We start from the raw sequence: 23,642 nt of genomic DNA on the forward strand, positions 1-23,642 counted from the left end.
TTGCTCATTTATGGAACTTTGTATTACTTAAGTTCTTTTCATCTGCATTCTTGGTTTAGAGCACGTAAAGCCTACAAACATCTTTCATCAGCTGCTCCAAACGACGTGTTGTTGATCTCGTATAATCTCGTCCACATCGAGAACAAACTTGTTGATAAACAACATTAGAAGGGTATTAATTCTGACTTTTTCTTGTAATTGTCCTTTGTTCTAAACATCAGTTGCAATGCTGCAAACACCAAAACTTGTGAATAATTTGATTTTAAGACACCTTTAATTTTATATATCAAAATATAACTGACTTTATCAATAAATATTACGTAAATCAAAGGTAATAACGAAGGGTTACAACTCCAACCGCCTGGTTTAACGTGCAGAACGTGAACACTATTTTTCTTGGTGAATCTCGCCATTTATCATAAGTTTTTTTTTCTTTTTTTTTTTTTTCGACATTGTCCATTTCCCAGTTATTTATTCTGGACTTGTCTTTATCACATACAATCTAAAATATTGAATTCACGTCAAGGATGGTTTAAGCTGAAACTCAAACTAGCTGAATCGGGTTTTAGTTGTGTGAATTTACAAGTTACCCATCAGAAGTGTGTTTGATTTGAGAAGAAACTGTATTTATGAACAAATGAAAAAAGTACACATAACGATTAAAGTATGGACATTCTTTTAGCACGCGAGCCCTGCATGGCCAGGTGGTTAGGGTTTTCGACTCGTAATCTGAGAGTTGCTGGTTCAAATTCTTGTCACACCAAACATACTCGCCATTTTAGCCGTGGAGGCGTTATGATGTGACGGTCAATGCCATTATTTATTGGTGAAAGAGTAGCCTAAGATTTGGTGGTGGGTGGTGATAACTAGTTAGCTACCTTCCCTCTTGTCTTACACTGCTAAATGGCTAGAACAGATAGCCCTCGTGTAGCTTTGCGTGAAAATCAAAAACATCTTTCAACAGGCAATCGCAACACAGAAAACAGTGTGATGACTTTGTGAGGGAACTGTGTACTAATTTAATGGGTTGCGTTAAAAAAAATTACATAAGAACGTATAAACTCTTTGTTCGAGGGAAAGCTCCAACCCCAGTCTATTTCTTTAACCTATAGATGCAAGTCTGCTTAGTTGAATTTTTCACGATTATTTTAACTGTGATCGAGATTATAATATACATATATATTCGTGTATTTCTCAAACCATCCGTTTTTGTTTCTATTGGTACAAACTTTCTTTTCGCCAGTGACTTTTAAAAAGGGAAGCTCTATGCTATTGGGTGGGAGTGGGGAGTACAGATATACTTACTGCTAAGTAATTAATATTCACCAAGAGCTCACCCTTGGAGTCTGAGATACTATACTGACTAAACCATCTGTGAATAAGTCCCAAACCAGAAATGAATCACAAGTTTAAGTAATACTTTCAAATAACGAACAAACGCAAGAGCTTTTATGAAACCTTATCATCTACTGGTACTTGTCTTTATAATACTAGGATCCACAAAATATTACAGTAAATCATAATCTATAACAGCTTATAGAAGGCTAAGATCCACAGTATATTATCAAAAATCAGAATCCACAGCAGCTTAGAGAAGGCTAGAATCCGCAACAGTTTATAAAAGGTTAGAATCCACAAAAGCTTGTAGAAGGTTAGTATCCACAATATATTACAGAAGATGAGGATTCACAGCAGCTTATAGTGGGTTAGGATGAACAAACGCAGTAGTAGATAATCGGGATTTACAACAGATTGCAGAGGGTTAGAATCCACCAACAGCTTATAGGAAGTTAGGGTCCACAAAATACTATTGAAAACCAGGAGTGGTGTAGTATCGTGTAACACTTCAAGATTAGGGACGGGAACTCGTGTAGATTTTTCTCGAATAACGCGAAATTCAAAACAAAATACGTAATTAAAACATAATTATATTTATTTTCTAAACATGTTTTGTAAGTGCAAGATTGCTATTTTGTAACCTCATTTTGTAACTGTACCATAAACTTTTTTTTAACCTAGTTCCATACTTGGTACATAACCAATGTTAGTTGTGATATGTGTTATGATATTATATCACAATAAGAATAATAACTTAATTTACATAATTCTTTATTGGTCCAATACGACAAGGCCTTTCGTACTTCACTATAACTCACCAGGCTGACTGGGTTACAATATACAAAAGTTTATTTCAAACACTAATTATACAAGTCGTTGTCTCAAAACTTTACCGACATATAACGCAAAGTACAGTTGAAATGCTATTATATATTCTTGTTAGATACCCATAATCCTAATTATATAAGATTTGAAATTAGTACCAGTTTTATATCGTGTTATTATATAATACATACATTCATGTATTAGTATTAAATATTATGCTCGGTTAGTCTGCACGCTTCATCTTTTTGTTATAGATTGTTACCCTCATTCAACAGATAGATTTTTACTTCTTCCTCCCACATACACACACTGACTCAGCGTTAGGTCTGAAGGCCCATAATGCTAAAATTGGCCACTTTTAGTGAGCACAGCACAAATAGCCCGTAGTGTAGCTTTCTGCTCAAGAACAAAACAAGCGTATTTACCAATCCAAATAATCTACAACAGTCATCAAATGAATTGTGTTATGAACATTTCTCTAATTCTTGGAATGTGTGTAGTAACTATTGGCCTTCTTGGGCCTCTAAGCAGTGGCCTTCCGTGTGAAATCTCGTGCTAAGTAAGGGACTAAAGCTTGCTTCAATCCTGATTTATGTCACCTCTTTAAAATGGTTTCCATTTTAGTTTCGCAAACATCGTTTAACGTTCCTTTGAAATTCCATCTTGGCTTTACGTGCCTACATCAAGACACAAATTATAAATGCTGTTACGTGGCTCTCATAAAAATATCAGCTGATGTAGATCTTGCTAGCCCAGCATTACATGTTATATTTGTCTCATTGACGAAAGTTTCTGTTTGTCGATTTGATCAAACTCTCGATTGTCGTCCAAACGTTAGGATGGTTTATTCATTATTAATTATCATCAGTGTAGAAAGCACGTTACATTATCTTTGTTTACCTGTTACTTGTAAACATCAGTTTGGTATACACAATAGTGATAGTTGTCGTGTTTCTATTCCCAGTAGTGTAGATAGTTACTTGGTACAGTAACAGTTAGAAAACAGCAACATTTATAATTACATCGTTCGTGCCAGTTATTATAGATTCATATTGATAGTGGTAGTTAATGTGATATACGTAATAGCATTAGTACCAGTAACTATCAGAATGGAATACATATTGGTGGTAGTATTTGTTAGCAAGGTAAAACGATATACAGTCTACGTAATTCCACTGTCACACTCTATATAAGCAGGTTTTTGAATTCAGAGCCAACTGGTAAAACCACGACATATAATCCACAACAAGGCTTACTTCTACTAAATGACTGTCTTTAAGAGTTCGGTTGCAAAATTTGGAGTTACCTTCGTATAACCCTCCCTGATTTCGAACTGGAGTGATATAGGTAAGTCAGATTATTTAATATCCTTCTGTCGACTTTTGGACTACTTTTCTGTGACCGAATGGTGGAATTTTAACATCAGTATTGTATCACACTACGGCCTTAAAGTTCAGACATCACTTATGCGGCAATGGGACGCGAACTCTAACCTTTGTATTCGCAGTTTAGGTACGTTAACAATTAAGTCGGATCATTCGGCGATTGAAATATCTGTGCCTTCCTTCGTTATATTTTAAACGCTGTTACGTTTCTAGGTGAAAAATATATATGTAAAACCAGCCGTTTTTACATAAATATTTTTCTCTACAAGTGGGCTTTCTCGTCATCACCGATTGCTTCCAGGTGAGCCCTCATTGGCTCAGTGATAGCCTTGAGTACTTAAACACCGGTATGGGGTTCCATACCAGGGGCATTATTTGGACGGTCGACAAGTGTTTCCCCAAGATCGAGAGGAGAGATCAAATGGCAGTTTCTAGTCAGGATGAACTAATACATACATCCACAAGTCATGCAATGACCGTGATTACATTTCACATGTCATATTAAAATTGTCTTTATTAGGCAATAAACGTGGTTACACTTCCCATGTGACATTGAACTTGTCTTCATTAGGCAATTACACTTCCCATGTAATATTAAACTTATTTTCATTAGGCAGTAAACGTGATTACACTTTCCATGTAATATTAAAGTCGTCTTCATTAGGTAATAAACGTGATTATACTTCGTGTTAATTAAATATTTCAATGGCACTAAAATAGAATTGAGTAACTTACTTACGAAGAAACTAAGTTTTAGATAAGTTTTGTGTGCGTGCAACTCCTATAACAACGTCGTTAATATAAAGTATAACTTCCAAACACGAACTTACTATAAGACAGCCAGAAGTAAAAAGAAACTTAAAAATAAATAAACCTTATAACAGGGGTTTTAAAAGTGTTATAATGATCATCGGAAAATAAAGAAAAATGTTCTGTTTGAGAAATCTTATTTCTAGTCGTTTCTTTGAAAGGTTATGACTTGCTTGTTAAGCCTCTAATTATGGTTATCTACTTTTCATTTTAAGGCAAACGTCTAGGACGGCAAGCATATTAGTACGTTACGTAATTTCTTATAGAGCGTGAATCTGGAGTGTTTGTTCGATTTCGCGCAAAGCTACACAGTAGCTATCTGCGTTAGCTGCCCTTAATTTAGCAGTGTAAGACTAGAGGGAAGGCAACTAGTCATCACCATCCACCATCAACTCTTTGACTACTCTTTTAACAACGAATAGTGAAATTGGCCATTACTTCATAGCGCCCCCAAGGATGAAAGTGCGAATATGTTTGGTGTGACGTGGATTCGAACCCGCAGCTCTCAGATTTACGAGTCGAGCATCCTAACTATCTTGCCATGCCTGGCCATGAATCAAGTGTTGGATTTAAAATGGAAAATGAATCGATTTTGTCGCTATTTTTATTAGGTTATTCTATTTTGTTCATATTTTGCTATCTCTTTCTACGAATGTAAGAAAACCTTTTAAAACGTAATAATACGTTTTCCCCTGGAGTTAACATCTTTATTACATGTCATAAAGCGCGTGGCTCGTTACGTCTGAGTAAAGTGGTCACATATTTTATAATGTTTAGTTCTTTCTTCAGATTTCTAGCATTAATCAGAAGCTAGATCAATATAAAGCTTTCTTACTAGATTGTCAAATTTCTAAATGTTGTATGCTTGAGATGCCGCTGGCCTTCAGTAGTCTCTTGACGACCGAAAAACTCTAGTAGAGCGGGAACGTTTTTTCGTAAACTTCTCAAACGTTTCGCGCTAATAGGTAAAATGCCACTGGCCTTTAATAGGCTCTTGTCAACAAAAGTGTAATATATGTCGCGTTGTTAGAACTTTTGTGATTAATTGTTAAGAGAAATGTGAAAATTATTCATTCGTTACCAAACTGTGTTGCGCTATCACGTTTAGAGAAATAATGCGTGATATTCGTTATGCAACATTACAAGAGTAATTCGGATATACGTCTGAGTTCGAGCGCATTTTTACTTTATTAAAATTCAAGAATTGTTGAGAAACAATCATTTGTGTTGCCCTCGTTTATCGTCATGCATAGTTACAAAAAGAGTTAAGTGAATCGAACCTGGGATTTAACCGTTGTAAATACGTAAATTTATCGCCGAGCTCCTGGGATCAACCATTAATGTTTGATGTTGGAACTTTCGTTTAGAAAAGTGTTTAATGTACAGTTAGTTTTTTGTTTAGTTATATCAGATAATTAAACTGAGAACAAAGGTACGAAACCCCAAAGCCCGGCATGGACAGGTGGTTAAAACATTCGACTTTTAATCTTAGGTTCACGTGTTTGAATCCCCGTCGCACGAAACATACTTGCCCTTTCAGCCGTGGGGGCGTTATAAAGTTACGATGAATCCCACTATCCACTGGTAAAAGAGTAGCCCAACAGTTGGCGGTGGATGGTGATGACTAGCTACCTTCCATCTCGTCTTATACTGCTGAATTAGAGACGGCTAGCGCAGATAGCCCTCGTGTAGCTTTGCGCGAAATTAAAAACAAACAAACGAAACTCCATAATTTCAGCGATTTCGAAAGGTGGACCTTTCTTCGTTAGAGAAAAAACTGATGACTAAATATCTGTCTTTCAAAAGCGCTCTGAGTTTAGGGTTTCGTATTTTTGTCTTTTGTTTTCTAACATCGTGAAAGGTTTAAACTGTTCGTGTTGAGAGTAACTGGTTTTAAAGCAGTTAAAAGAAAGTCAACAAATGTCTGTTTGGGGACCCGTTAAGGCCTGTTTGTACATAATGTATCCGAAAGCCGCCTGAAGGTCGTGTGTGTGTTTTCTTACAGCAAAGCTACATAGGGCTATCTGAGTCCACCGCTGAAGGTCATCTGGCGGATTTACCTGTTTCAGCCTTTCGCACCACGATGCAGTAGTGTGTTCTCTGTCAGTCAGTCAGTAGAGATTTAAAATAACGTTACATAAGAGACTCTTAAAGTTGTAATTTGTACCGTGGTGAAATCAGTAAAACGTGCGCATGCCATGAATGACAATTTAAGAAGTAAAACTATTTGATACTCTTCATTTTGGTTTCATTTACTCTTATCCTACTTAAGTTTCTTATCTCAATTCGGCTCTGAAATAAGTTGTACTTTATGAAAATTAAAAATTACTCTGCATAGGCTTAAACTTTGTACCCTATCCTGCATGCTTAAAGTTACAAAATATCAGTTTCACTCTCTAAATCAGTTGTGGTCTGTGAATATCAGGAATTACAGGCAGTGACAACCAGAACCAGTTTTTAAAAATTACTCTTTTTAATACTTTCAAATGAACTTACATTTTAGGTAAGTTATAATTCATACAGCTGTACTGTTTGTTTCTAGGGCACAGTGATGTCCTTATGGGAAGCGATTATACTTTTAGAACCCACTTGTCTTTCAACTTTTGTTTTGTTTCTTTTTGTCCGAGAGTTAGTTAATCGTAGTAACCAGTAAGTTACGAAACGGGGAGGGTTACAGACTGCAGGGAGGAATAATTTTGTTTAAAAACTGAGAGAAATTCCACTTTACGAAATAAATGCATATTCTTCACTAGCGTGTGTGTTTATAGCAAAGCCACATCGGGCTATCTGCTGAGTACACCGAGGGGAATCGAATCCCTGATTTTAGCGTTGTAAATCAATAGACTTACTGCTGTACCAGCACAAGGGGACTCTTTAGTAGCAAGCTTATTACTTAATCATTGAACACAAAAAAATCCCTCAAATAAGATTATTTTACTGATGCTGGGACTTCAGGGTTCCTGTCATAACCCTTGGTCTTATAAGGGGCCAATACTTTAAAGCCCCTTGAAAGAGCCTTGAGTAATTAATAACTTAATTAACGAACCCCCATTCTCCAATACTTGTCGCCTGAACACTTAAAAGTACAAATGAAAGTTTCAGAATATTTCCCATAATGCCTGAGATCTACAACGTTTTCTCTCTCTCGGCTTTCAATTATTAATTACCAAGTTATATTTGAGAATATATATATATATATATATTAGCTAATGAAGGGTCACTGTCGTATATATCCTGTAACGTACAACTATTTAAAAAAAAAAGCACGTGAATACTTACGTTGAGCTTTGGAATCTATACGTGACACAAGCTAGTTTATTTAAGTTAGTTACCAAGGGTCTCAAAAACAAACATGAAACAAATATCGAAGACAAAAATAGTTGCATTACCAGAAGCTTCGTATGGAAAGACATCACCGAAGTAAATGATTGGGAAAACTAGAAATAAGTAGAAAAGTATTGACTGAGTACTTAGCATAAAGGAAAGAAATGGTATAATAACACATCGCTGAAAATATTCAAGGAAGGCGAAGTAACATAAATATGATCAATCTCTTTTTGTCTACAAATAGGAAAGATGTTTGAAAAGATAATTTCAAGAAATCTGGACAAACAGATAATTAGATCTTTTTTAGTGTGGAAGCTACTTTCAAGAAATCTTGACAAACAGAGAATTAGATCTTTTTTTAGTGTGGAAGCTACTTTCAAGAAATCTTGACAAACAGAGAATTAGATCTTTTTTTAGTGTGAAAGATACTTTCAAGAAATCTTGACAAACAGAGAATTAGATCTTTTTTTAGTGTGAAAGATACTTTCAAGAAATCTTGACAAACAGAGAATTAGATCTTTTTTTAGTGTGGAAGCTACTTTCAAGAAATCTTGACAAACAGAGAATTAGATCTTTTTTTAGTGTGAAAGATACTTTCAAGAATTCTTGACAAACAGAATTAGATCTTATTTTAGTGTGGAAGCTACTTTCAAGAAATCTTGACAAACAGAGAATTAGATCTTTTTTTAGTGTGGAAGCTACTTTCAAGAAATCTTGACAAACAGAGAATTAGATCTTTTTTTAGTGTGAAAGATACTTTCAAGAAATCTTGACAAACAGAGAATTAGATCTTTTTTAGTGTGAAAGATACTTTCAAGAAATCTTGACAAACAGAGAATTAGATCTTTTTTTAGTGTGAAAGATACTTTCAAGAAATCTTGACAAACAGAGAATTAGATCTTTTTTTAGTGTGAAAGATACTTTCAAGAAATCTTGACAAACAGAGAATTAGATCTTTTTTTAGTGTGAAAGATACTTTCAAGAAATCTTGACAAACAGAGAATTAGATCATTTTTTAGTGTGGAAGCTACTTTCAAGAAATCTTGACAAACAGAGAATTAGATCTTTTTTTAGTGTGGAAGCTACTTTCAAGAAATCTTGACAAACAGAGAATTAGATCTTTTTTAGTGTGAAAGATACTTTCAAGAAATCTTGACAAACGGAGAATTAGATCTTTTTTTAGTGTGAAAGATACTTTCAAGAAATCTTGACAAACAGAGAATTAGATCTTTTTGTAGTGTGGAAGCTACTTTCAAGAAATCTTGACAAACAGAGAATTAGATCTTTTTTTAGTGTGAAAGATACTTTCAAGAAATCTTGACAAACAGAGAATTAGATCTTTTTTTAGTGTGAAAGATACTTTCAAGAAATCTTGACAAACAGAGAATTAGATCTTTTTTAGTGTGAAAGATACTTTCAAGAAATCTTGACAAACAGAGAATTAGATCTTTTTTAGTGTGAAAGATACTTTCAAGAAATCTTGACAAACAGAGAATTAGATCTTTTTTAGTGTGAAAGATACTTTCAAGAAATCTTGACAAACAGAGAATTAGATCTTTTTTTAGTGTGGAAGCTACTTTCAAGAAATCTTGACAAACAGAGAATTAGATCTTTTTTTAGTGTGAAAGATACTTTCAAGAATTCTTGACAAACAGAATTAGATCTTATTTTAGTGTGGAAGCTACTTTCAAGAAATCTTGACAAACAGAGAATTAGATCTTTTTTTAGTGTGGAAGCTACTTTCAAGAAATCTTGACAAACAGAGAATTAGATCTTTTTTTTTAGTGTGAAAGATACTTTCAAGAAATCTTGACAAACAGAGAATTAGATCTTTTTTAGTGTGAAAGATACTTTCAAGAAATCTTGACAAACAGAGAATTAGATCTTTTTTTAGTGTGGAAGCTACTTTCAAGAAATCTTGACAAACAGAGAATTAGATCTTTTTTTAGTGTGAAAGATACTTTCAAGAAATCTTGACAAACAGAGAATTAGATCTTTTTTTAGTGTGAAAGATACTTTCAAGAAATCTTGACAAACAGAGAATTAGATCTTTTTTTAGTGTGAAAGATACTTTCAAGAAATCTTGACAAACAGAGAATTAGATCTTTTTTTAGTGTGGAAGATACTTTCAAGAAATCTTGACAAACGGAGAATTAGATCTCTTTGCTGTGGAATGGTCAGTATATGTTGTAGTAAGCTTTATAAACGTATCTGGAACTCGTTCCTTTTGAGGGAACTACTACTTAGGATTGAATGTACACACATAAATTATATGTTCAACATTTCTCAGTGTTACCGAGACGTTTCCCAATACAGTTTTTGCTACCACGCTTGTAAGATTCTATTATTGGTCTGTCTGTAAACATTGGAACGTCCATAATCTCCTTATATTTCCATAGTAAACTCTCTTGCTTTAATAATATACTTTACAAAGTTCGCTTGATATTTATCAGTGAATAGCTTCGACATACGACTTAAAAATTTCATATTTTTGCCCCACCGACGGTGGCTCAGTGCTAATATTGAGGATCACAATTGTGAACTCGAACCTTGCTATGGATACGACACGTATGTCTTGCTATGCAATTTTGCTTTTAAACAAACTCTGACTTCAAACATCCATTTCTTCAGTAAAAAATGTTTTCATAGAAATAAGTACAAACAGTTAAATGCCCCTTAGTATCGACAAGACGAGAAATGGAAGGATATTATATATCTTTATTTTTACATGAGAAACAGAACATATATCAGATGCTTGGCGTGGTAAAGCGTTTAGGACGATCGACGCGCAATCTTTGAGTCGCGAGCTCGAATCTCATTTCCACCAAACGTACTCGCCATCTTAGCCTTGTGAACGTTATTATGTTATGATCAATCATTCTATTCGTTGATAAAACAGTAATTCAAGAATTGGTAAGGGGGAGTACTGATGACTAGCTGCCTTCTCCCTAAGTACGACTAGCGCAGATAGCTCTCGTGTAACTAAATGTAACATTCGAAACAAACCAGAATACATAGCAGAATGTGTTCGTAATAGTTAAGATATAAGTGTGTGAACACATTTCCAATCAACAGGTACCAGAGCGTGTAAATAATTATTTTAACTATAAATGTGTGAAAACAGACAGTAGAAATACATGCAACAGAATGTTTACATAATAGTCAAGATACGTCTGTATATACAACTGTTGTTGAGATACGGTGTCTGAGTGTATTGGTTATAACAGAATGTGAACATAATAGTCAAAATACGTCTGTATATACAACTATTGTTGAGATACGGTGTCTGAGTGTATTGGTTATAACAGAATGTGAACATAATAGTCAAGATACGTCTGTATATACAACTGTTGTTGAGATACGGTATCTGTGTGTATTGGTTATAACAGAATGTGAACATAATAGTCAAGATACGTCTGTATATACAACTGTTGTTGAGATACGGTGTCTGAGTGTATTGGTTATAACAGAATGTGAACATAATAGTCAAGATACGTCTGTATATACAACTGTTGTTGAGATACGGTGTCTGAGTGTATTGGTTATAACAGAATGTGAACATAATAGTCAAGATACGTCTGTATATACAACTGTTGTTGAGATACGGTGTCTGAGTGTATTGGTTATAACAGAATGTGAACATAATAGTCAAGATACGTCTGTATATACAACTGTTGTTGAGATACGGTGTCTGAGTGTATTGGTTATAACAGAATGTGAACATAATAGTCAAGATACGTCTGTATATACAACTGTTGTTGAGATACGGTGTCTGAGTGTATTGGTTATAACAATGTTTACATAATAGTCAAGATACGTCTGTATATACAACTGTTGTTGAGAACGGTGTCTGTGTGTATTGGTTATAACAGAATGTGAACATAATAGTCAAGATACGTCTGTATATACAACTGTTGTTGAGATACGGTGTCTGAGTGTATTGGTTATAACAGAATGTGAACATAATAGTCAAGATACGTCTGTATATACAACTGTTGTTGAGATACGGTGTCTGAGTGTATTGGTTATAACAATGTTTACATAATAGTCAAGATACGTCTGTATATACAACTGTTGTTGAGATACGGTGTCTGAGTGTATTGGTTATAACAATGTTTACATAATAGTCAAGATACGTCTGTATATACAACTGTTGTTGAGAACGGTGTCTGTGTGTATTGGTTATAACAGAATGTGAACATAATAGTCAAGATACGTCTGTATATACAACTGTTGTTGAGATACGGTGTCTGAGTGTATTGGTTATAACAGAATGTGAACATAATAGTCAAGATACGTCTGTATATACAACTGTTGTTGAGATACGGTGTCTGAGTGTATTGGTTATAACAATGTTTACATAATAGTCAAGATACGTCTGTATATACAACTGTTGTTGAGATACGGTGTCTGAGTGTATTGGTTATAACAGAATGTGAACATAATGATTAATAGCAAAGAGTAGTGTTGGAGATACATCGACAGTGGTTGTATATTTGTGAAAGGTCTCATGTCCAAATGTTCTGTCTGCGAACACGTTACACAGAAAGGAGTAAGTAAATAATTGTTCAATATAACGGAAAGTGGCGAATGAAGTGTGTGTGTGTGTGTGTGTGTTGACAATAGACAACATGAAATCTATATCAAAATACCTTTTGTATAGACTAAACAAGGAAAATTATTCAACATTAATAAAAAGCGTTGAAGTTATGGTGGTCTAGAACATTGTATAGTTTCATATATTATCGTTGTTGTCAACACACAAACACTTAATTCGCCAATTTCTGGTATATTGAACATAACTGTTTCCTTACTGATTTCTGTGTCACCAGATGGCGCATTGCTAGACATGACAAAGAGACGTTATAGTTGCGTGAAGTGGAACCAAAGAGTGATGGTGCCATGCATCGATGTGACCAGAGAGTGGAATTTGCTAAGAACACATTGCTTGGCATTAATTCATTAGTTCTATATTTAATTACATTTATATGTAAAACGTCCTGAAAATAATGCTATTTAAGTTTCATAGAATAATCAAAACCATTGAAGAAGACAGCAGACTGCATTTGTGTGATTTAGTACATACGTAACATACTGATTATAGGTTCTATACTTAAGCATACGTTTTAGATCCTGAAAAAGACATTAACATTACTATTTCAGCAAGTGTGCTATTATAACATTTGAATACAGCAGTAATTTAAATATCGTACAACAATTTAAGACTCGCTCATTCACTTTATTGCCGTTCGTCTAGTAATTCATTTTGCTACGACTAAATATAACATAAGTGACTTACCATTCATCTATCCATTTTCTATTAAGTTCACGAACCATTGGAAACTGTCTGATGTTAAAACACATACAATATGGAAATTTACATCAAGCTAGCTGAACTTTGATGTGGTCAGACAAGAAGAGTAAACAGAGAAAAAGTAGATATGGAAAGGTCCTGTTTTGGGCATGAAGAGAACTGGGTACAGTCAGATGTGATTGTTATTTAAGGCCACTGATTGCTGATAAACTCTGGTTTTTGAGGCTGTACACATGAAGATTAGAAAATATTTGTGATCATAAGTATTAGCTAAAATAGTTAACCAACTTATGGTTCTACCATAAGAGGCAGAAAACATTTATAAAACATGATCACCATTATGTATTTACATTAAAATGAAAGTCAGTTACGTCACTATATATGTATTTATATTGCATTTAATTTTGAAAACAAACCGTTGAAACTCTACAAGAATTTAAATCACAAAACACTGTGTATCGATGAATTTCAGTTAAATACCATTTTTGTATTCCGTTAGATTGAACGTTTCTGAAATGTGTTTACATAATTCTTAATAGTAAAAATAAAGGGTTCAAATCCTACATAATTCTATATTTTGTGCATAAACTTAATGTTCACCATACTTAGCTAAAGGTTTTGTATGCCACTGAACTTTAAAGTCAGTAAACATAGCTTTTTTACTCTACGTAGCGATACAAAAGACAAAACGTATATTCACAGTATTTTATATTTTAGTAGCTGATAGAATATTTCAGTTATTGTATACATTCTACTCAATACTGTGCCTGATATACAGCAAACGACCCGGCATGGCCAGGTGGTTAAGACACTTAACTCGTAATCTGAGGGTTGCGGGTTCTAATCCCCGTCACACCAAATATACTCGCCCTTTCAGTTTCGCCCTTTCGCCTGTTATAATGTGACAGTCAATCCCACTGTTCGTTGATAAGAGAGTAATCTAAGAGTTAGTGGTGGGTGGTGATGACTAGCTGCCTTCCCTCTAGTCTTACACTGCTAAATTAGAGACTGCTAGCGTAGGTAGCACTCGAGTAGCTTTGCGCGAAATTCAAAACAAATCAAACAGTAAACGGTGAAATGTTCAGATGTGTCAGTCAGCCTAGAATATTTTTTTTAAACCGAAAGATCGATTAACTTATTTTAATATCTATTTAGATATCAATAATTATACGAGATGATCAAAAAGGTATGTTTATAGAGTTAATTGTTTCAGGATAACGTTGATAAGTTTGTTCAAAAGTTCAATCTCATATTTATTTTTAAATGTTCCAGTGTAAAATCACGAAGTCTAGTTAAGACAGTTGTCATACAAATTCGAACGTTAATTCTCCCATATTGAAACAGTTAACAAAACTTCCTTGTACGTTGATATATTATTCACAAAAAAAATCTTAATTGATTAAATACTGACCTATTTATCTTTAGTCTTTTATCATAAATCACAATCCATGAATGCCCGTTTCTAATGATACGTACAATTGTAACTTTCTCGGGATGTGACGGTCCTGAAAAAAACCTTTAAATTTCGTACGTTTAAACAAAATTCATTTTTTCAGCTTTCTTCTTCACTTTGAATATGAATCCTCATTTGAAGCATATTGTCTATTTTATATAACACTAAAGGCCCAGTAAAGTAACACTTGAATATGTAAACGTTCAATCAAAAGGCTGTGCGAGTAGAATAAAACAAATAGGACACTCACCAAAACCAGAATAAAACAAATAGGACACTCACCGTAACCCACGTTTCTAATAATATTTGTCTATTATTGCTATACACATATAATACAGATCGAAGGAACTGCCTAAGAAGCGACACCAAATGGTAAAACTATGTCACTAAACTCTGATCTTTTCATTAGTCACGTGATCGCTACTTGGGGAAAAACAAGTAATACGTCGCTTTCTTCAAAACTGACAAACAAACCAGAAACTGTATTTCCGTATCTATCAAGTTTCTTTCGAAAAAGGATGAGAAAATACATATTTTTTTCTTTCGCATTTTATAAGTCCAACATTTTCTTGTACAATCAAAGTAAACCGGATTTAGATACCCATAGTAGGCAGAGCACAGGTAGCCCTTTGTGTAGCTCTGTCCTTAAATATAAAATAAACAGAGTAACAAATTATTTTCTGTGTATAGGTTGTTAATTTTGTTTCGATCCATATTTGTTATTTCACAATTGTTTACAAATATCAAAATCTGTACACAGTCTAACTTCTTCAAAGTGTAATTATTTAGATTTAAGTTTCTACATCTTAAACATCAGAAGTTGTTATAAGATTTATGTAAATTTCGTAATATTCGCTGTAGTAATAGAGATAAGCTAAGGTCATAAAATAATATCGCACTGTTTTACTTAAGTTACGCTTACCGAAGTTTTTGTACTAAAGAATAAAAGGTGTCTAGCTGAGATGGGATAATGTTTTGTTATCATCGGTAGGAAAATAATCGTTTGATGGTAAATATGTGTAAACATAGATAATATTGTCACTAGGGTGTTTTTCTCCTGGTGATAAGAAAAACAGTTAGGAACTCAATGTTTGATGACATCATCAATATTTCATGCCAGATAAAAATATCCGACAAACGTTAAGATAATCGGAGTTCTCCTATCGTAAAGACCTATGAAAAAAAAAAAAATCTAATCTATGCTAAATGTATGACTTGTAACTGACACCGAAACGTACAAGATTGTCATACGTGCCGGATGAGAGCCATCGTGTGTACTTGAATTCGTGGATCGACTGGAAATGTCACATTTAGAGGTAAGGGATTTGCTTCTGGATATACAGCAATGGCTTTGACTAAAACTGTAAAATATCCACACTGAAAACAACATAGGAATCATGAAAAAAGCTATTCACACTAAAAGTGTGCACGACACACTTGTTTGTAACTAAGAAATACGTTTGAAAAATGTGACACAATAAACTATGTATTGAAAATCCATCGTTTGCCCATCATTGTGAAAAAATTGATTATTTTCCCCCTTTGCAGGTAAACTACTTTATGTAGTAGTTATTGATTTATCTTAAATTTTGCCTTGAATTTCTATTACTTACGTTAGCCATCCCTAATTTAGTAGTGTAAAACTAGAGGAAAGACAACTAGTCATCATCACCCACCGCCAACTCTTGGACTTCTCTTTTACCAACGAATAGTTGGATTTACCATACATTATAACGCCTCCATAGCTAAAAGGGGCGAGCATGTTTAGTCTGACGGGGTTTCAAACCCGCTACCCTGAAATTACGAGTCGAGCGTCCTCTTACCACCTGGCCATGCTGGACCTCTGGTGTTAGATAAATAAACCATAAAAAGCTTTTGCCTACTAGTAAATTTGAGCCCAATGATTAGTGAGCTGTATTACATGGCCTGGTTCCTCGTATATTTTTGTTTCTACCTTGTTATCAATAGTCATATATGCTTCCCCTCTTATGAAAAAGGTTTAGTGCACTGGATGTTATAAATACGAGAAATCTTGCAATAAAAGTCTCGTTATAAGTGTTATGTCATAATTGTCGTCGAGGATCCACAGTTCGTGTTAGTAGATTCATTCCTATAGATACTGGAATCAAGGTTTAATTTTTTTTTGAAATGGGAGAAATAACAGGTTTTATGGTGAAAGAATTGTTTCTTTGAAAAACAGACACAATGAGCTAGTTGTTCTTCGTCCACCACGAGAAATCACGAATTTGGAAGTGTAAACATACCGTGAAGGAAGGGGGATATTGTGAGGGTAAAGTCTGAAATGGCGCACTTGCTCTGTACTTTAAATTTTACAAACGTATTGTGATTTCAATATACTAATATACACAAACAAATAGATCGACAAATGGGTAGATAGGATTGTTCTAAAGATATAGCAGAGTCAAACAATCACTTTCGTATTCTTTACGATAAAACAAAAGCAATCGAAAGTAAGTTTGAAGATCTATTAGACCCTTAGTCATTTATCTTTTTCATTTGCAGGATGAATAGCCTAAACAGAAGGAACGCACAGCCATGTTCCTTGTTAAACCTTTCTTCAACATCAAATATTGTTTGAAATCGATTTAAATTTCCTTTTGACTTGCCAGTAAAATTTTTTATGAAAAAAGAAAATCACACTATTCTACTTTCATTATTGAATAGAACGGAATCCTATAATTTATCAGGATATCAGTCTCGTCTTTTGCTTGGGTTATTGAGGAGTGATAAAAAAAAAAACAAAAATATATCTTAAACACTTGCGATTGACACCAACTTATTGATATTCTTTGTCTACGAGCGCCATCTCTAGACATTTAACGAAACATGATAAATTAGATAATAGGTTGACGCCTAAATTCCTTACTATTATTATCATTCTTTGTTGTCGCTAATGTTTTGGCGCACGCTGCAAAACATGGGCCGCATTCGCTCTGTCAACGACGTGGAAATGAACCTCGGAATTTCACTTTACAAGTTTGTAATTTATCACAGACCCAACAAAGGACCCCCTCGTAATTTTTAGACATTTTCAATAGTATTATATCAAACAGTGTTAAACACGTATAGAAATATTACAATTATTACAGATTGTAAAAATATTTTATAATTCAAAATATTAAAGTAAAGGAACAGCTTTTTAATATGTATCGCTGTTTACAAAATGGGATGTTTTTCTTGTTGAAACCACTTACTATGATGAATTAATAACTAGTGTCATTGATCGAGACAAGACAATTTTTATTTCTCGTCCGGCTGTTGATTTAAATAAATTGTTAGTTTATTTATCTACATCTTTGCTTAAATACATATGTTCTCAACATCCCGAAACGACAAGAAATCTAATTTCAAACCTATGTTAACGCTATTCCATTGTGATGAAGACAAGTGGATCTGTAACTTACTCTTTGCTATCAAAGAATATCTCTAAAAGTACTTTTTACAGCTTCAGCTGTCACGCAATATCCAGAGAAAAAAAAACAGACTGACGTTTTTATACCTTAGGCGACTTTCAGAAGTTGCGAGACAGAGAGGAAAACGGTTGAGAAAGTACTGGAATATGTTATATACAGAGAGAACATTCACAGAAATAAAACTACATCAGTTTTTAGTTCTTATCCGGCAACAAATGTGAATAAAAAAAATTAGGACTCTTTATTTGGCAGTCGTACTAATCATTTAAATATACTTTTTATTTTCTTATCGTGTTGAATGTGGCTCAGTGGCTGGCGTGCTGGGCTACTTATCGAAAGGTCTGAAGCTTGAGACGTGATGGAGCGAGCACACTTTGTATCTTCAGCTGGAAGCGCATTATAAAAGTGACAGTCGACAGATATTGTAATCAAAGCCGTTATCGCAACGATTTCTGCTGACCAGATCTCTTGACTAATATTTCGTCGGTTACTTTAAACTGGCTACAACAGCTTCTGAGTCCAAGAAGTCTTTTATCTGACCACTTAGTCCATTGCGCGTCAGACGTTGTCCAGGTTGAAAATTCCAAATTCTTCATTTCTTGTTTAGTTGCATTGTATTACACTTTATGTTACTAAAATAACGACCAGTTTTTCAATACAATAGTGGAGAAAACACACCTAAAGAGAATTAAAATGCAGATTTCGAAAACATAAATTTAAGGCACACAACGTTTAAATATCACGGTGCAATTATATATACTTGGATCTTTACTTAATGTTAACTGAATTGTTAGCACAAATGAATTTATATGCATATGACTAATATATTACCACATTTCACTCAACTGGCGCCACATAAAATCCCTTTATACCATTTTATAAAATAAATAACTGGAGATTCCACTAATGTTGTGACGGTACTGCCAGAAAGATTGATTAATGTAATCCTAACATTCATTAGATGCGATAACGTGTATATATTAAGTAGAGTGGCCATTGTAAGGTATTTTTGCATTTGGAGCTGTTTCTTTTACTAAATGGAATCTCTTTAATGACTGTAATAAGATTCTTAAATCATAAGGCCAGGTGTGGCCTTGTGGTTTAAGTAATGTCTGGAATGTGAAACATAAGATTTACAGTTCATATTCCGTTCCCGAGAAACCCCCTCTCTAAAATGTAGTCAAATTCCACTATTCTGTCGGAGAGATTAGACCAAGAACTAATTGCTAATTTTTACAAGTTGCATCTCCTCTGATCTTTGCAGGAAAAAAAAAGACTAACAAATTTCAGTTAAATCATCGGTTTGTTGACGTATTAGGTAAAATGACTTTTTTCTTGTAACGTTTAGTCCCTAGGTAACGAAATGGCCTAAGGAAGGTTACGGACATAAAAGCTAAAATTTATGTCTTGTTGAAATTGTTATTTAACAAATACTATTCACATTTAAGCCCTTCCCAGACTTACAGCGCTAAAGGGTTTCGATACTCGTAGTGGGTAGAACACAAATAGCCCATTGTACTTAACTACAAACAAACCTTATTTATCATTGGATTAGTATTTTGCTTCTTGCTTGTTAACCACACAACACAATGGGCTATCTATACTCTGTCTACCGTATGTATTGAAACCTGATTTTTTAGCGCTATAACCTCTCAGACTTATCGCTGAATTACCAGGAAGCAGAATTAGTATTCACGGTCTTAAAAATCAGGTAGCATCGAAAACGAAATAAATTTTATAAATAAGAAACCAGGTAAACCGAGATACTCGGGTTGTGATGTTGTCGAGTGTCTATTTGTATTATATCAGGGTAAACGTTTTTATATTCCATCTATCTTTATTGGTAGCCTTCTCAAAATATGATTATGGATTTTTAATGAAAGGCACTGAAACTATAAGAAATAGAAACCTGAACAACTGATAGCTGTATCGTTTTAAATATTAATACTATGTGTGACCTAGTGTATCATGTGTTCAACTGCAGGTCATAAGGTTTAAGATTCCCCCGCAATGCTACTCAAAATGCTCCACAGTAGCAACTTCGAGTTGCGATTAAAATTGCATTCAGTCTCAAGCAACGCAAGTTTCAGGTGTTAGTGTCTGTCTGCTTCCTCCTTAAAGGTGAATATACCTAAAAGGTGTCATTCAGGTCGCGATTGCTTGTTTTGAAATTAAGCACAAAACTACACAAAGGGCTGTTCTCTGTCCACCACGGGTATCGAATCCCAAATTCTAGCGGTGTGAGTTCGCAGACATTTGTTTTGTTTTTGAATTTTACGCAAAGCTACACGAGGGTTATCTGCGCTTGTCCTCCCTGCTTTAACAGTGTAAGACTAGAGGGAAAGCAGCTAGTCATCGCAATTCACCGCTAACTCCTTGACTACTCTTTTATCAACGAATAGTGGGATAAGACCGTCATATTATAACGCCCCCACGGCTAAAATGGCGAACATCTATAAAGATGTACCACAAGGTGACGGGGATTCGAATTTGCGACCCTCAGATAGATTACAAGTCGAGTGCCTTAACCACCTGGCCATGCCGTGCCTGTCCGCAGCCATACCACTGTGCCATTGGGTGGCATCTAGGTTGCGAATACCAAAGTTAGGTTTAACTGTGTGAATATACATAAGCCTTAATTATTTAATTTCATCATTATGATCAATTATAAATATCAGTATTTTGTGTTTTTCCAGATTTTATTCCTATTTGTACTAAACTTTTGCTAAATATGGAAACATCCTTTCCTCAACATGTCTGGAACTGTGGTAGTAAACGTGATTTGGAAAATATGAAAAACTTAAGAAGTAGCGCTGTATGCATCCATGTTGTATTTTGGGTTTGTATCAACGTCATATATTTATGGCTTGTTATTTTTTAAAAGAATAAACTCGGCCTTATGATGTATCTATAACTGATTGCTTTCCAACAGTTTGGTACATCCGTTTGTGTCAGCTATGGCATTTTTTGTTCCACGTTTTTAGTGATTCTCCAGGGTATATCCTGTGGCACTTTTGAGAATAACTATTTATTAACCTGTTTAAATTAAAACTTTCCATTGCGGCGCCAATATGACCGTGGTGTGAGCCCATTTCCATGTGAAATCCGACTGCCGTAATAGTTGAATTAAAAGTATTTTAACGAGATTTTTATGCAAACTGGATTTATTTCTTGACAATGTAATTATAGGTGTTTTTTGTGCTCTAATCGATTGGCCTAGTATCACGTTGTGACTCACTCTTTTTTTTTATCATGATACGACTTTTTAAAACTGGTACTATTGCTGGATACACGTCACGCTAAACGAGAGGAACTGTTGGAGCAAACTTGATGCAATAATAATATTAATAATTAATTACATAATATTTACAATTTTCCTGAATTTCTTAGTATTAATATCATAAGGGTGACGTTATGGTAGGCTCTTAAACTAAGTTACTTAATATAAAAATAGTTAGCTTTATTTAATTACTTAATTAAAGCTTGACAGTATAATGAATTGAAATAAAATAAATAACAATTTTGAGAAAAAAAATGCAAGCTATAAATCAATATTATTGTATAAACGTATAAAAATTTCGGTTGCATAGTATGATGAATTCGTTATCTTGTATACAAGTTTGTCAGTAGATGGCAGTAAAATATCAATCGTTTGTAAAATACCGATACACTGTCGCTCGTACTTTATATGATATACATGTTTCAAATATGGAACTTCTGAATGTTTTTTTTCAAACAGTTTTGGGTTTACAATTTCAGATATTTTCACAACCAGCTTTCAGTTCCTTTTCATTCTCTGTTTTCAAATATTACAATAAAAACGAAACCTTTGCTTAATTTAACACATTTCTCAAGAGATGTCGCTCGATATCGGATGTGACAGTTTGAGCGAATACAATTTGTATCTGTTGTTTGAGTAATTCGAAAGACCTACATCTGTGGTATTGTAATAAGCAATAGTATCATATGCGATGATTATAATTTATATATTTATTTTCGCCCCGTGTTTTTCCAGGAAGCAGGACTGTCAAAATGTCACTGTAATAGACAAATATTAATTGTCAATGATGTGGGTTATTTAGAAGTTACGTCCACATACTGAATATGGTCAATGCACGTAAAAATAACACGTAATATAATTTATGTGATATTTAAGATATTTTCTACTTTTTTGCCACCTGGTAGCTAAGCAGTAAATCTGAAGTTGTACAAACGAATGAACAACTTTTACTGTCTTGCATGCAAGTCTTTCCTGTCAGAGAAGGTTTTTTTTTTTTTAGGAATGTTTTCCGAGTGGTTCAGTGGTAAATCTGCAGGCTTACAACGCTAAAAATCAGGTTTTGATACTCGTGATTGATAAAGCAAGTGTGGTCTTCTGCTTAACAACAACAAACAAACTTTATAAATGTTGTTTGGATAAATAATTTTCTGAAATGATCAGTCTTTCTCGTACTCCTTCTGAATGTATCTGTTTAACAAAGTCATGGCCGTGGTCAGCGTATTTTACAAGTTTGTTGTTGTTTCTATGCTTACGTCACCTGGTTTCTCGAGGTGCAACTCCGCGGACATAACGGTGTGCCACTGAGGAGGGCGTTTTTTCAACGTAGCCCACAAATTGTTGAATTGTTTTATTGCTTGTTACAACAAAGAAAATTTGGAATAAATGAGTAATATTGTAAATAATATACCGTTGTAGTTAATGAAATTAATTTCAATATTGATATATTGTACCCAAACCCTTGTATAATATTAAATAAGGTACTGTAAAGGTCGTCGGGGGTTCGAAAAGTCGATTTGTTTCTTATATATTACACGAGTTTTTTTGTTTCGTTTCTGTTAAGCACAAAGCTACATGAAGGGCTATCTGTGCACTGCCCACCACGGGTATGGAAACCTGGTTTCTACTAATAGACGTCCACAGACTGGAGTTTATTTTCCGTTAGCTAAAAAACATTTCTAGTACAAACGAGCTTATCACTACCCCTTTAAGTTAGCTTTCTTTGCAGTATCGTTAAAAAGTTTAAGTACAGGGTGAAACGGGAATTACTGACCAGTAATACAAGAGCATTGCGTGACTTTGAACACTATACAACTGTGTATGTGGAGAGCCAAACCTTATATTATATACAAAATGAAGAAGTTAAAAAAACAATACACATAATATTAGATATTATTACACGCATTCGTAGAATAATTGTTTTAAAAGACACGAAGTTTATCCAAAGTGATGTTCTAGACGTAATGTTTTATTTTAAAAAGGCTGCTTTTCTACTGATAAAACTTTATGCGCTACATGGGGGTTGTGTCATAGTCTAAGCATATATTTTCAATATCTTACGTCTCGAACTATTCCCCCATTTTGTTTTTTTTTACGATCCCTACTTGAAGGTTTTAAAACTCCCAATTTTCTAATTTATCTTGTCTAATGTAAGTGATAATATTGCTTGGTAAAACAGCTTTGTATGTTACGCAGTTCATTTAGTAAAAGTGAGGATAAATTGCTCGCCTAGTATATTTCCCTTGTGTAACAGTAAGTTGTATTGTTTATTTATATCGTTTCATGGCATCTTACGTCGCAGTAGTTTCCGTTGTTGATTAAACTTGTATAGTAGAAATAATTCTATGTTGTGAACTAATATGGCTTCATAGTAATTTATATTTGCTTACGAAGAGAAAGCGAAGATTGAATTAACACAGAAACTCGTTTTCTTGGTATTTTAATCCAACAAACATTATAATGATTAATGAATGAAATT

The 23,642-nt window shown here is 34.1% G+C and overlaps 1 protein-coding gene and 1 long non-coding RNA gene across 11 annotated transcripts in view; one reads left to right on the forward strand and one right to left on the reverse strand.

Moving 5' to 3' along the window:
• LOC143241627 (uncharacterized) overlaps nucleotides 1-13,552 on the reverse strand; it is an 85,592-nt gene extending 72,040 nt beyond the window's left edge. The window contains exon 1 of the long non-coding RNA XR_013022231.1: nucleotides 12,985-13,552. This is a non-coding gene — a long non-coding RNA (uncharacterized LOC143241627). The remainder of the gene's footprint in view (nucleotides 1-12,984) is intronic.
• Nucleotides 1-23,642, forward strand: part of LOC143241526 (tyrosine-protein phosphatase 69D-like) — a 354,041-nt gene that overhangs the window by 165,336 nt on the left and 165,063 nt on the right. The window lies entirely within an intron of this gene.

This window comes from Tachypleus tridentatus, chromosome 2, assembly GCF_004210375.1.
Source record: "Tachypleus tridentatus isolate NWPU-2018 chromosome 2, ASM421037v1, whole genome shotgun sequence".
Classification (NCBI taxonomy): Eukaryota; Metazoa; Arthropoda; class Merostomata; order Xiphosura; family Limulidae; genus Tachypleus; species Tachypleus tridentatus.